The sequence below is a fragment of the Gastrolobium bilobum genome, unplaced genomic scaffold (genome assembly GCF_033153095.1).
Source record: "Gastrolobium bilobum isolate Gb01-03AN ecotype WA unplaced genomic scaffold, APGP_CSIRO_Gbil_v1 utg12382, whole genome shotgun sequence".
NCBI classification, from domain to species: domain Eukaryota; kingdom Viridiplantae; phylum Streptophyta; class Magnoliopsida; order Fabales; family Fabaceae; genus Gastrolobium; species Gastrolobium bilobum.
Genome location: NW_026899678.1, coordinates 2,997 through 19,480, shown reverse-complemented (window position 1 = coordinate 19,480; position 16,484 = coordinate 2,997). Strand labels below are relative to the sequence as shown.

The 16,484-nt window shown below is 37.4% G+C and overlaps 1 long non-coding RNA gene across 1 annotated transcript; it reads left to right on the top strand.

Annotated features, from left to right (window-relative positions):
- Nucleotides 1-15,231: 15,231 nt before the first annotated feature.
- LOC133292532 (uncharacterized) lies at nt 15,232-16,033 on the top strand. Its single transcript, XR_009748931.1, has 3 exons — nt 15,232-15,350; nt 15,810-15,871; nt 15,961-16,033. It is a non-coding gene; the product is annotated as an uncharacterized LOC133292532 (long non-coding RNA).
- The last annotated feature ends 451 nt before the right edge of the window (nt 16,034-16,484 follow it).

Genomic DNA, 16,484 nt, shown 5'->3' with positions numbered 1-16,484 from the left:
TTATGTAGTCTGTGGACATTTGTGTATTTTGATACAATTATAATGAAAGGGCTTGCACACCTATTAGATAGACTAAGATGATGTTAATATTTATTGAACTATTTATCAGGTTGAGATACCATGTGAAAATTATCCCTTGATGTCCGAAAAACAAACAGAGCTCTGTCCGTTTTGTTTGGGCGATGTTGGTAGGAGATTATCAACTTGTGTGATTAACTATCATCATTGTCATGTGAAGCCATGTTATTTATGGGAACTTCATAGTGGTATGATATGTTTAAGCGAGATTAGATGTTTCCACAATTTGTATGAGTTATAATTACAGTTTGAATTGTTTATAAATACGAAAAGTGTTTTAAGCAGTAAAAGTACGTTTTAAGAAAGGAAAAAGTTTATCCATGTTTTAATCAACTGTTGCGATTGTAACTGCACTTAATAGCATACATAATGATAACAACCGGTTCTAGAGGGGGTGTTACAAATTCCATTGAAGATCTTATGAGAAATTAAAAGATATGATTTCATCACTATTAAAAGGCAACTCTTAGAAACAAAAGAGGAGGCTGGCACATTCTGAAAGAGAGGAACATAGAAACTAGAGTAGAATTGTAAGAACCCCGCACCGTTAATTAAAGAATTTAATTAATAAATTATGAGAAAATAGGAAATGATTCCATAATTGACTCTAATAATTATTATGAGGCTTTAATAATTATAGTAAGTGATTAAGAATGCTGAAAGTCGCTTTTCGGAAGAAAAGTGCAGATACCGGTTCTGCTAGTCGGTATAAATGCGTACCGGAAAATTATAATAAGTGCATGATAATTAATAGAATGATATGTAGGACTTGTAAAATGAGTTTCAAGTCCAAATATTGAGAACTGGTGCTAGAAATCGGTACTGGCTTTGAAAAGCACGCACCGGAAAGGTGCTCAGAAAATTATAAGAAAAATATGATAATTCTTGGAAAAATGTGTAGTTTTAGATTCCAAAGTTTGGGATCAAAATGCTAAGCGTAGCAATTAAAGTTAATACTGTGTGTTTAAGTGCATTTGGGCTATAAATACTCTCTTTAAGGGCACTCAACCCTAGAAAATAGATTTTTGAGCGTGAGTGTTGGCTGAGCAGGTTGTTGAACACTGTTCCATAGGCTTCTCCTCTCCTTCTTGAGGCTTGAAGCCATTTTCTTCACACTTTCTTCTTGTAGACACCTTGAGTGAGTGGGAAACACTATGGTGAGTGTGTTGGGAGCATCATTCTGGGTTTTTACCTCTGTTTGGAGGGTCCTTGGTTGTTGACTTTGGGGGTTGAGAGTGTTGAGCCATTGCGGTGGCATTTTGGAGCTTAAAGAAGTTTCTTTATGAAGAAATGACCAACCTTTTGTGTTGCATTTTCGTACACCTTATTTCCAGAACCTGTAGAGGCAGTGTGGTGAGCTCCAAGAGCAATTGATCCTCTGTTTTGAGCTTTGGTGAGTTGTACCTACCTTGAGCTTGTGTTTTAATGGGTTAAAGGTGTGATCTTTGCATGTTTAATGAGTTAAACAAGTAACCAACTGGGGTGTGGACCTTAATCAGTATAAAGATGCATGCTTTAACGTAATTAAGTGTTAAAAATGGAACCTTGGAAGGATATCTTCACGAAATGCAGTTTCTGCATTCTGTCGTGAAATATCTGGATATCTGCCCGAGAAATATCCGGATATGTGATATCCGGATATGGGATTTGGACATCCGGATATTGGATATCCGGATATTGGATACCCGGATATGGGATTCTGGATATCCGGATATTGCATATCCGGATATAGTCCCGATGAATATCCGGATATTCTGGGATTTCGTAGAACAGTAGCTGTGCTGTGTGTACAGTAGGCTATTGGGGGTTTGTGGACCCTAGATTGATGAAGTTGAACTTCTGTAATTAATGAACTAAGTCAGAATCAAGTGATTAAGGGCTTATGGCTTGGTATGGAGCCTTAAGACGTAAAACGTAAGGAAATGCGTTGTCTTTAAGTTATATGCTTGTGTTGCATTATTATTGATATAGTATTGGTCCATAACAGATTGTGAATTTGCTGTGTTTGGACTTTGAGCTGTGGACTCTTGGCTTTGGGTGTTAGCTTGCAAGGTAAGCTTTCGTGTCCTCGGTTTAGCCATGTTGTGGTTCCACCATGTCCCATGGGGGTGTGGTTGTATGCATGCTGTGTTACATGCTTTGAATATTTGAAATGCTGTTGAGCTTTATGTGTAATGGCTTTTAATATGCATGTGTTGTTTCATCTTGACGGTAAGCCTGAGTATGTAGCGTCATACGATATGGTGATCCGGGGTGAATGCAAGTAGCGTCTTGCACTATTTGTGGGTATTAGACGTATATAAATCCTGCATTTCTCTGGCCAGTAGAATAGTATTGACACACATGACATGATTATCTGCTGCATTACACTGCTTTAGAAATGATATCGATGAACTGCTTTTAAACTTATATTGCACATGTAAGTGAGCTTGGGGTGGAAGATCCTTGAGGACCCCTTGTCTTACTGAGATTTCTTGTTTAGAGATCTCACCCCACGTTTGGGGAATGCTTATTTCAGGTTCCGGTAGTTTGGTGACTGATGCCTCTGGCGGTAGGAGGCCAGAGCTTAGTTGATGATATTATGCTGTATTGCTGCCATGACTGGATATGGATGCTGTTTATGTTTTCCGTTATTTATGATTATGTTGTTGTTGAGACTGATGTTGGGCGTGTTGCCTTATTTGAGTGAGCATGGGGATTGTCCATGACACATTATGTTAGTACCTTAGATTGGAGTTGTATAAACTGTTAGATGGTCCGGTCTACGTTGTTGTAGTTCCGTGACTAGAGCCACACTTTTATTATCTATGTTATGAGATATTTTCAGTTAGCTGTTTTATTGCAATTACATACAGGCGATGTTTTATTAATTGATTAATAAGCAAGTTGGTAATGATAATGACATCATAATTGAAAAGAAAAAGATATTCTGCTTTTTTAATTAAGCGCTGCTTAATACGATAGTATGATAACATTACCGGATATATACGGGGTGTTACAAGAATCCCATTTTTTAGAAAGCAAGGCGAAGATTAATGAAAATCAAAGCTTAGTAGTGGAGATCAACTATTCTTCTTCTTCTTCTATTCTTCATCTATTTTCTTTTATTTAATTATTTTGTTTAAGCCAGCTATGTCTGGCTAATTTTCTTTGCAGTTAGGATTACGGATCCAACATGAATCCTTGTTTGATTTAATTTCTTTTCAATAACAATTTGTCTCAAATTGTTTGTTTTACCTTGATTTATATGTTCAAATTCTTGTATGATCTGGCCAATTATATAGGAATAAAGAGGGTTAGGGCCAATAGACATATTAGGATCTTAATCTAGATAGGGGTAGAACACCAATTCTTGCATGATCTAGACATAGGTTTATCGAAATTGCGAATTTATGTATTTCATCGCGCTTAAAGCTTAATCTAAAAGGGGTTACTAAGACATTAGAATTCCAATTACGTTAAGGGTTAAAGACACTAAGACATTAGGATTTAACTAACTAAATATGTAGATGATGAATTGTTTGAAACAATTGGGATAAAGAGTTATTGAATTGAGTTAAATCTCTTAAGAGGAATCTGAGGTGAAATAAACCTTAACTATGTTTTCCATTCTTGATTTTAAATCCATATTTAATTATTAGAATTCTTTTCTTGCATTTAATTGTTGTTTGGCATTTGTTCTTTTAATTGTTTTCTTTAAAATTGGATTTCTATTATTTTTCTCAAATCAAATTTGATTTCTCCAACTTAAGTAAAAATAGTGAACTAGTGCTTGAAACATTAATCCTTGTGGGAACGATACTTTACTCACTTCTTTATTACTTATACGACCGATCGCAACAAAATCCTAAACAATATCATTGAAAAAAAGAATAATATAAACAATCATCCTTTAATAAGTTTTATTCATTATAATTGTCCTCAATAATTATTGGATACAAAATTATTGAAGTCGTACATAATTGAAAGCCAAATGAAATATAAAGGGAGCAAAAGTTTTAATGTGTTCATCTAATGGTGTTGAGCCATACATTTAACGATTGTCCTTGTACCCTACAATTTTATTTGATTGTATTGGAGTTATTTGCTGAATATTGTAACAATAATATTCAAACTCAAACTTGTAACAGTCTCTTAGATAGGTTTAGCTAAGTCGATATTCTTGTTTAGCTAGCAGATATTCTAGCTGATAGAGTATTTTGTTTGTTAGTTAGTTTTAGCCTTTAGATAGAATTGTATAACAGTCTTGTAATGATCCCAGCCTACTTAAAAGGCTGCACTTGAATGATAGAGGAACCGTAACAGTACCAAGTTTATCTTGGTATCAGAGCATTCCTAAAACAACGTTTCCGCAAAGACTGTGTGAAAAGTGCGAAAGCTAGCCCTACGAGTATGGCTGGAGAAGGAGTCAGCAAGTTGAAGCCCTCAGATCCTGCGTCGCCGTATTATCTGCCAAGTTCAGATAACCCAGGCATCGTGCTTACAACTGTGATGCTGCGAGGAAAGGGCAACTACGAAAATTGGGCGAAGCTCATGAAAAACACACTTAAGGCGAAAAACAAGTTGGGATTCATAACCGGATCCGTGAAGAAACCAAACGAAGCAGATGCAGAAGAATGGCGAGCCTGGGAGATGTGCAACTCCATGATAAATGGATGGATACACAACACCATTGATCCAAAGCTCCAACCGTTCATCAAATGTTTTGATGAAGTGAAGGACTTGTGGGACGACCTGAAAGAAAGATATGCCGTGGAGAATTTCCCACGACAGTACCAACTCAAAACGAGTTTGGTTAGTATAAAACAACTGGGAAGCAGCGTGGGAGAATATTATATGAAGCTGAGAGGAATATAGGATGAGCTTGAAGGAAGTAAGACTCGCAAGACGTGTGCATGTGGAGATAACTGTGCGTACGCGAAGGAGACAGAAGAGGAAAGGGAACATGACCGTGTGTACCAGTTCCTTATGGGATTGGACGAAGCAACATTTGGCAATTTGCGGTCACAAATATTAAATAGCTCTCCCTACCAACGGTGAACAAAGCTTATGCCATTGTCACGCAAGAAGAAACTCATCTTAATATTGCTCGTAATCAAGATGATCGAAGCAGTGTGGTGGGATATGCAGCTAAGGTTGATTCCAAGGAAAAGATGGAGAACCAGGTGCAACGTATGGTCCCTGAAAAGCAAGCTGAGAGAGTACCATGTCCTCATTGTGGGAAAACCAATCATGATCCCTCGAGGTGCTGGAACATCATTGGGTTTCCACCTAACCGAAATGGTGGACGAGGACGTGGAAGGGGACGATCAGGGGGACGATACATGCGAGAGCAGGCACATGCAACGATGACTTGGGATAACCTCCAACAAGCTGGTGCAATAACTGGGCCTTAACAAGTTGCTACTGTTGCAAATTCCGTACTGACGCCAGAAATCGTGAACAAGCTCATGGCTTTGGTAGAACAACCTCAATCGACCCATGAAAAATTATCTGGTAAGAATACTCACTCCCAATGGCTAGTTGATAGCGGAGCCTCTCGACACATGACTGGTTCTTTGAAATTGTTGGCTGAAGTTACAAATATTCAACCTTTGCCTGTAACTTTGCCAAACGGGTCTATTACAAATGCAGAAAAACAAGGAGTGATGGTGTTTGACACAAATTTCAAATTACATAATGTGTTATATGTTCCTCAATTACGTTGCAACTTGATATCCGTTTCACAACTATAAAAAAAAAGTAATAAGATGGTGACTTTCACTGATAAAAACTGTATGTTGCAGGACCAGATACTGAAGTGGGAGATTGGTTTGGGTGAGCTAAATGAAGGTGTGTATGTGTTTCAGCCCAGACGTGCTTCGGTTTCAGCAATTCAAGCAGGAGACGCTATAGAATTGTGGCACAACAGGCTGGGTCATGCATCTTATAAAGTGTTATCTTTGATTCCAGAATTTAAATTTTCAACAGTTGTATCAAATAAGGCATGTGAAGTTTGTCAACGTGCCAAACAAACTCGGTCTATGTTTCCTTTGAGTTTTTCACGCAATAAAGCATGTTTTGATTTGATTCATTGTGATACTTGGGGACCCTACAAGACCCCGTCTTTTACGGGTGCTTATTATTTCTTAACTCTTGTGGATGATTTTAGTAGGAATGTATGGGTATATATGATGGCAACAAAAGGAGAAACATATGATCGGATGTGTAAATTTCTAGCCATGGTGTCTAACCAATTCCAAAAGAATGTAAAAATAATTCGTTCGGATAATGGTACAAAATTTAAATCCAATAATATGATGAGACTCTTGAGTGATAAAGGGATTATGCAGCAAACTACGTGTGTTTATACACCAGAACAAAACGGAAGAGTAGAAAGGCGACATAGGCATATTCTTAATGTCTCGCGCGCTTTATTGTTCCATGCAGGTATACCGATGCAGTTTTGGGAAGAAAGTGTTCTTACGGCTGTGCACTTGATCAATCACACACCCACAAAAGTTCTTCAAGGCAAATCACCCAATGAAGTGTTGCACGGAGTCCCTCCTGGTTACAACCATTTACGAACGTTTGGTTCTCTATGCTTTGCTAGCGTTAGACCCAAACCTCTTGATAAATTTGCTTCACGGTCATGTCGATGCATTTTAATTGGCTATCTAACAGGTCAGAAAGGGTGGAAATTGCTGGACTTAGAGACCCAAGAGCGTTTTGTGTCAAGAGACGTGAAATTAGAAGAAGCCATGTTGCCATTTCGGGAAAAATCAAAGAATGATCCTTTCACTCAATTGTCTCCATCGAATGGTTATGAGGGATTGCCAACAACTCTTGAAGCGGTGCAATCACTACCAGCCGAACCAATATCTGATGTTACTACACGTTCACAAGCAGCTGAGCAGACACCTGACCATACACAGCCGCAACATGAAGTCCCTACACAGTGGCAACTTGAAGCGGTGCAACCACCTGCTGTCCCCACACAATCGCAGCTTGAAGCAGTGCAATCACTACCAGCCGAACAAACATCAGATGTTACTACACGTTCGCAGCGTCCAAGAAAACCTCCATCCTACTTGAAGGACTATGCTTGCCACATGGCTGAAACACACACATCTTCTACCATCCAAACCAATCGCTCCTCAGGTATTCAGTATCCGTTATGCAATTATATCAGTTTAAATAATTTTTCTAAGCACCATCGAGCTTTCGTTGCAGCAATTGATGCCAGTCATGAGCCGCGAAATTTTCGAGAAGCCATGCAAGACACACGATGGATAGAAGCCATGAAAGCAGAAGTCAATGCATTGGAAGAAAACCACACTTGGCGTATTACAGACTTGCCTCCAGGAAAACGTGCTTTGCCAAGCAAATGGGTCTTTAAAATTAAGTATCGGTCCGATGGAAAAGTGGAACGATACAAGGCGCGGTTGGTGATTGCTGGTAATTATCAGGTTGCTGGAGAAGATTATAGCGAGACATATGCACCAGTGGCAAAAATAGTGAGTGTTCGCACGCTGTTGGCCGCAGCTGCTGCGAAGAATTGGGAGTTGCATCAACTAGATGTACACAATGCTTTCTTGAATGGTGATCTAATTGAAGAAGTTTACATGCGGTTTCCCCTGGGTTCAATAATGGTTCTAATAACAAGGTTTGTCGACTTACAAAATCCTTGTATGGATTACGGCAATCACCAAGAAATTGGTTCTCCAAGCTAAGCACCTCCTTGACAACATATGGGTTTGTACAATCAAGAGCAGATTATACACTCTTTACGTTTCAGCGAGGGAAGGTTTTCCTAGCACTTTTGGTGTATGTTGATGATATCATCTTGGCCGGGAATGATGCTCAAGCGTGTACTGCGGTGAAGAATGATCTAAATCAGTGTTTTAAGATAAAAGACTTGGGAGCCCTGAAGTATTTCTTAGGCATTGAAATTGCCCGTAGCAAGGAAGGGATATTTTTGTGTCAACGCAAGTACGCTTTAGATGTTCTTTCTGAAGCGGGACTTAGTGGAAGCAAGCTCTCTCATTCTCCTATTGAACAAAATCACCGCCTAGCTTTGGACGACGGTCCAGATTATGAGAATCCCGAACGCTATCGAAGGTTGATAGGAAAATTAATTTATCTCACCATCACTAGGCCTGACTTAAGCTATGCTATTCATATTTTGTCTCAATTTATGCAACACCCAAAGCAAGCTCATTTTGAAGCTGTACTTCGTGTTCTTCGATATGTGAAACGTAATCCTGGTCAAGGACTTCTCCTCAAATCAGATTGTGATTTAAAAGTTCATGCCTACTGTGACTCTGACTGGGCATCATGCCCTCTTACTCGAAGATCCCTCACCGGTTTTTTTGTTATGCTCGGATCATCACCAGTCTCCTAGAAGACCAAGAAACAAGTGACTGTCTCCCGCTCCTTAGCAGAAGCCGAATACATATCCATGGACGCAGCAACCGCGGAGATAATTTGGCTTAAATCATTCCTTAATTCACTTGGTGTCACTCATTCGAGCCCCATGGAACTATTTTGTAATAACCAGGCAGCCCTACACATAGCTGCAAATCCAGTATTTCACGAACGGACAAAGCACATTGAATTAGATTGTCATTTTGTACGTGAACATATCCTGGCCAATACCATCGTGACTGCTCATGTTCGTTCTAGTTGCCAACTTGCAGACTTATTTACAAAGGCTTTGGGACATCGTGTGTTCCTTGATTTTTTACCCAAGTTGGGCATTTCATTCTTACATGCTCCAACTTGAGGGGGAGTATTGGAGTTATTTGCTGAATATTGTAACAATAATATTCAAACTCAAACTTGTAACAGTCTCTTAGATAGGTTTAGCGAAGTCGATATTCTTGTTTAGCTAGCAGATATTCTAGCCGATAGAGTATTTTGTTTGTTAGTTAGTTTTAGCCTCTAGATAGAATTGTATAACAGTTTTGTAATGATCCCAGCCTAATTAAAGGGCTGCACTTGAATGATAGAGGAACCGTAACAGTACCAAGTTTATCTGATTGCTTCAACAAAATGAACTCTCATTTCAATGGTAAAACTTTTTAATATTGCACACGGGTTTGAAAGGTTAATGGAGATAAATTTCGCCGGGTCATATCAAATACAAGGTAAGGAAATGTTTGCATTATTTCAATTATAGGAGAACCACTCAGATTTGATCTACTTCAATATATTCCCCAACAGAGAAGCAAACAATAATCTTACATTTCACATTTAAAAAAAAAAAACAAATGTGATGATCGGACTTGCCCCGACCCTTATCTGTTTTAACTCAAATACATATAATGTAAGCTGTGTTGGGTTGCTGAGTTGAAGTATAGAACCTAACCCGTCAAATTATAGTGGGTAGGCGACTTGACCCATTGAGATCAATCCGCTTTGTTAGCTCTAATCAAACCGAAGGAACAAAAATTAACTCTTTGACTTTACTTTCAAAAATATATCATCATGACTGGGGTGAGTTGCAACGCAACTTCGTGAACAAATAATAAAAATTGCAACAAACCAGACTTGACAACATATGAAATTAATATTTAATTCAAATAATAACTATGAGAAATTCTCAAATCCCACATCAATTTATGTACGTAACAAATAAATATATTAGTAAAATAACATGTTGGTTAAATCAACCTACACAGTTGTAAAATAATCTTTCAATTCAAATATGATAGCATATATAGTTCTAATATCCACACTTTACTAAATAATATATGTATTAAAGTTTGGTATACTTAAACAGAATTATAACATGTCATTCTTAGGTTCCTCGTTTATAAATATAGTGTGACCACAATGTCAAGCTGCCCACCTGAAAATATAAATTATAACAATGTCAAACTCCATACCTACAATAAAGCAATAATAAGCTTCTAGTCTATAACCCAATTTCAAAAACATAAACCATAATATACACATATATAATCTGTAAAATCATATCCACATTTTTTGTAAAATCATCTCCTTAACGTTCTATTCATTTGTTATCTAATCAATTTCTCCCGCGATGGTTTCTGTTAATCTATTTCTTACATGAATCTTTTTTTTTTTTTTTGGTAAAAATATTTTACATGAATCTATCATATTTTCCTCAATACAAATCACTTAAATTTTCTCTTTAACTATTTAGATTCATTCATAATCTTAACTTTTATTGTACATATAGCCACTCATTCAGCACATCACTCTTATCAATGTAACACTTATAATTTGGTTGACCTTTTATCAATGTATCATAAAGCATTTTTTGTCATATGACTATGCGGTTAATTATTTTTCTTGCATATTTCTACTACAAATAATGTCTAAAGTATTAAGCAAAATTAAAAAAAACCCTTGTATGTTGGAAAGTTAAAGACTTGAGACTACCTTAGACAAACACCTCATAACAGTAGCTGGATGAGAGTTCCTTCGTTGTTCATTCTCTGTCTTTTTCCGTCAGGTAAGATGGTACAACCCCTTCCTCCTTGGCTTGATGTTTTTCATTTGATTTTTAATCAATCCATACAGAAAAACATTGCAACATATAAGAAAAATTTGGTACAATTTACAAACAAAAGCACCTAAAGAACTTAACATTCAATCAATCAACAATATTTCCATGCATTTATTGTAATTTTGTTTTTGCTTACACAATGAGCACAAACGCAAAGGTGAACCATTTTGAAATTCTGCTCTTTATAATCCCATCAATTTTATAAACTTAATATGATTTTCGTGTCCTTCACAACAGTTAATGAAATGAAAAACCTTTCATAATCCCAAAAGGTTTGAAAGTGAACAAAAAGAATAGTACTAAATTCTTTTTTTTTAATTTAAATTCAGAATATATGTTCAATAACATGTTGTATCACTAACTACCATAAGTTTTCAATTTCTGCATAAAAAATTAAAGTTTGCATACCTGCATTCTGTACAAGTATGATATGGTCTCATTCAAACTTCTATGCCAACATTTCTTGACAAATGTTATATAAACTGCTCTCAGCAATTGTGTGTTGATACGACCTCAATAAAATGTCTCCATACATGGTATATTACTTACCCTCACTGTATGTAATTTAGGCCAATTAATAGTTCCACTTTGCCGACAGAAACTTGCTAAGTTTGGAAGATCCTTGAGTACGAGGCATTCTACTTTAGGAAAAATGATCAACACACTTTCATCTTCATCGACATATATTACCTCATCTAATTTCTCACAATTACACTAATTGAGTAATTTGAGTTGCACAAGATTTTTAGCAGCAGAGAGTGAGAATAGACTTTTAAGGTTACCACAATGGACAATGTGAAGTGACACCAAGTTTAGGAAGAATGGAACTTGGGGTTCCTTGTTCCAGACACGTGTCAAACCGCTTAGGTTACTCAATGCTAATTCCCTTAGTTGAGGAAGCATTTCTGTGATATCATGATCTTGTTTGTCATCTTCAAGGTTAAAAACCTCCTTCAGTAATTCACATTTGTTCACAGTCAACAATTTCAGGTTGTTGTATCTTATGATCATGCTGGAGGATATGACCTCCAATAATTTATTGTTGTCACTCAAAGTCAGATTTTCCAAATTACAGAATGAATTGGAAGGACAACTACAGTGCCAGAGATTCTCAACATCGACCTGATTTATCACATGAAGTACCTTCAATTTGTCCAATGACAACTGCATGGAACGAAAGGTAAGTTCAATGGATGCAAGCTAGATGGCTATAAAACTAAGTAGGAAGTATAACATGAACTATAATACGTATAAAAATGGCTATAGATAGTTGAAAATGAATTTTAAATGAAACTTACAGAAGTTGGGAAGAAGCAACTTGAAGTAGTTAGGCGATCTTTCAGCTTATGGGACTCTTCAACAAAAGTCTTCAACGCAGGACAATTTGCTACTTTTAATGTTTCCAAGGATGGAAACTCAGATGTAGGTGGAAAAAATGTTGAGAGCTTTGTTAGATTTTCAAGAGAAACATACTTCAACTCAGGAAAAGATTTCCCTCTAGTTTCATCTCCTTTATCCATGATGATGTTAATTAAATTGGGTAAATCAATTAAAGTCAATTCACTTAGATGCTGCAAGAGCATAGAATGAGGTATTTCCCTTTGAATCTTGAAAACCGTTTTCAATGAGGTACAATGACTCACAGTGAGTCTCTTCAAATTCCCCAACTCTTGTAATGTGTAAGATGAGATAACACAAACAATTTTATGGCAACTAACCAAGCTGAGTTCATTAAGTTGGGAGAAAGACATGCCGTCAGCTATAGAATCTTCATACATAGTTGCAAACCCAGTTGTGAATTCATTCAACTCAGGACAATCTTCTATTATCAAACTTTTCAAGGCTGATAATTCTAATGCAATGTCTTTTGTATGGAACTCCATCAAACGTGGGAGGTCCTTGAGCACCACCTTGCTCGCTGGGAACTTAAATTCATTTAAAGACGAGCAAACCCCAAACACTTGCAGGAAAGAATAACATGATTCTATCTTTAATTCCTTTATCGGCGCTATCCAGAAAATCGGAACCGGAAACAAAAAGCGTATTGTGTGACATTGTTCAATGGTGAGATATTCAAGCAGCTCTGAAGCCACCATCAAATTACTTGCAAAATGTTTCAGGTTTTTATTGGTGATATGTGAAATGCAACACCGTCTCAGGTTGGTGAAATGCGTGTTGGGTTAAATTTTAATGAGATAAAAATAGAAAATAGAAAATAGAAATGTGAAGAGTTTTCTGGTGAAGAGTCATGTCCTTAGGTTTGTGTCAGTGGACATTAATGAGTCAGTTATGTCAGTTAAAATATTAATGAGTCAGTTATGTCAGTTATAAAGTAATGAGGTGTTATGTGTGGAGTTATGTTTGTCAGTTTTATAGCTTATAAATAGCCTATGATAGTTTGTATGAAATCTAGATCAAGAGATCAAGAGAAAAAGAAAAAGAGCAAGAAAACAAGAATAGAAAAGAAAAGTTTTATTTGTAGATACTTCTGTGTGGTTGTCTCTTGCATCTGTGTGGATATTTAATTCTAACAAATTGGTATCAGAGCTTGGGCTATGGAGGAAAAGAACGAGATAGAAGTGCCACTCTTCCATGGAGATTAGGATGAAGCATTAGATTGGCTTCTCTGTTTGAAGGAACATTTTCGGAAAGAAAAAATCTGGACGGAGAACAAATGGCAGGTAGCCATGAGAAGACTCAGAGGAAGCGCAATCAAATGGTTCCGTACATGGAACTGCCGCGATTTTAATAACATGTGGAAGAATTTTCAAATAGCCTTTATAGCGAAATATCTACCTGGACGGTTTGATCTGATTGATGATGAAGAAGATGAAATCATCAATGATGATGATGAAGATGAGCAGAATGATGCGGATGAAGAAGAGATCGAGATGGCGGAGTCCGAGGTTGCCAACGGCAACGCATCCGCGGAGGAGATTGACGTGTCAGAATGCGTAAGAAACGACTCGGAGAAGAAGACGATGGAGATGACTACGGCCGAAGGAGCCGAGATAGAAGAGGATGAGAACAAGGGAGCTGAGATAGAAGAGGAGGAGAACGGGAACGACGAGTCCATTGTCGAAGTAGAAGACTTCGTGGAACCTGAGTGTCTGGAGACTGAGTCGAAAATCGGAAAGGAGATTGAGAAGCCGAGGTGCTTGATGGAGACCGGCATGGTGGAGACCGCGAATCCGAGTTCCGTGTTGATAACCGGGATGGGGGAGATCCCGGCTAAATCACCGAGTTCATGTTTTGGAGAAGAGCTCGACCCCGGCGTGATGAGGTTGATGTCGAAGACCGACATAGGCGCGGTTCAGGTTGGAAGTCAGAAGTCGGAGACTGCATTGAATTTATGGTGGAAGTGGAAGATGTCGACACCACCGAAAAGAGACCATTTCCCTGGAGGACAGTGGTCTGAGATTCCATTGATGAGGCGCGTGGAAGCTGTTCTCGATGAAGAAGAACCCGGCGATGAAGAAACTGAGAGCGGAAAAATGGAAGGTGTGATTGTGGATAGGGAACCCGGCGATGAGGAGCCTAGAGTTACTTTTATGGCAGAATCATTTTGGCTCAAGCGTAAACCAGAAGAAGATCGTGGGGCAGAATCAGAAAATGATGCGTTGAGTTATTTGCTTGATGATGAGAATCAACGGTCCTCAATGAGTGATGGGGTTACTGTGGTTGAAGAGGCCCAACGTGCTATTAATGTAGCACATGTTGAATCTGAAATTATTAAAATTGGCATAGGTGTTGTAAAACTAATGGGACGTTATAGTGATACAGATACTGATCAGTATGATGACTTGTGTGATGATCATACGTGTAAGAATGGATGTAGAAGTATATAGGAGGACGAGGTCGACGGAGAAAAATTCAAGATTGTCTATCTTCCACCAATGAAGGAACCGCCAGACAAAAAAAAAATTGATGAAAGGAGTGTAACATGGAAGCAGCGCGAAAAAAATCAACCGATGGAAAATTCAAAAAAGAAGAATTAAAATTTAAGGGGGAGTTTTGTTGGGTTAAATTTTAATGAGATAAAAATAGAAAATAGAAAATAGAAATGTGAAGAGTTTTCTGGTGAAGAGTCATGTCCTTAGGTTTGTGTTAGTGGACATTAATGAGTCAGTTATGTCAGTTAGAATATTAATGAGTCAGTCATGTCAGTTATAAAGTAATGAGGTGTTATGTGTGGAGTTATGTTTGTCAGTTTTATAGCTTATAAATAGCCTTTGATAGTTTGTATGAAATCTAGATCAAGAGATCAAGAGAAAAAGAAAAAGAGCAAGAAAACAAGAATAGAAAAGAAAAGTTTTATTTGTAGATACTTCTGTGTGGTTGTCTCTTGCATCTGTGTGGATATTTAATTGTAACAATGCGAAGGTCGAATATTGTGCAATACCTTCTTAAACTGCTCATCACTGTCAATAATACTATACTCAGCAATCATTGATAAGTCATCCTGTAGTCGTACATTCCCTTTTTTTCTTGTTAAATTCTAAACAAAGGGTTGTTTATGTTATTTTAGAAAAAGTCAGGTCTGTATAATCTCATTAAACGTGGAGAGGAGCATGTAAATTTACTTGACATGTTTCTTTGTTTGGCATTTGACTCCTAATTTGTACCCTGTTTTTCAAATACCATGTTGAGGACGAGGGAACATATTAGTTCTTTGAATTCAAGGAGTGAAGTAAATACTGTGTCTATCATGCTGTTGTACTTATTCCCATATGACTTTCGTGCAGACTGATGGAAGGTTTCAACTTCATTAACTTTTTAGTGTATCAGTTTCTGTTGATTATAAGTTTGCACTTTTCGTTTTTTTCCTCTTCTAACTTTTGGCTCCAAATGGATTCTATTAAATATTCAATTCTGTATATTAAGGTCCAGTCATGATCTACTAGTTCTGGTTGTCTTCTGTATTATGTTTCTACAAGCTTCTGTACATGCAATCAGTTGTGTTGACAAAAAGAAGATTTTTTGGGTGTCTCAGTTAGTTTTGCTTACATTATTTTGCTAGACTGAAATGAAAAATTCAAGCAACAGTAGTATGGTTTATACCTGGGGTGAATCTAGGATATAATACTTTGTTTTTTTATTTATTTTTGGGGGTGGGGCTGGGGGCAGCCCCCATGCCTCTCGTTAGACTGGTTGAGTTCTTTTTAATTATATTCATTGTTGGTATTTTAAGTTTCTTTTTTTTCCCCTCATGCAGATACCAACCTCCTATTCCAGTTGATCAAGTAAAACCTTTAAATGAATATGAAGAGGAAGGAGGTGAGTTAAAAGTTTTTTCTTTTAATTTTTAAAAAAAAGTGAAAAAAGTGTTTATTATGGCATGTTTACTATAGTTTGATCTAATACAGAAGGCTCACCAAGGATGCGAGGAAGAGGGCGTGGGCGTGGTCGTGGAAGGGGCAGGGGTAGAGGTATTGCCAAGTACTTAGTTTCACTTATTTCACTGTAATTGGCTGTTCTATAGATTATAGAATGTTCAGAAATGGTTTGTTGAACTCCTTACTGTGGAATTTTTAAAGATGATGATGGCTGGGATGGTGGACGTGGCTATGGTGCCCAGCCGGTTGGGTACTATGACTATGGTGAATATGATGCGCCACCTGCCCCACGTGGTAAGCATGCAAGTTCATGAAATTTAGATTTGTAGAAAATAAATTTATGTTGTGATGCCTAAATTACATTTGTTGTATTATCGGATGAAATATTGATTGATGCCAGGTGTGTGCTGGCATAGTGAATGGATTTGTGTTTTTAAATGTGCTATTTGCATTAGATGGTGCTTCCTATTAAATCAGGCTACGGAAGATACAGAAGAAAATTCATTTGAATTCATCAACTGTTTTCCTTGTCTTTTTAATTTTCCTCCGTGCCT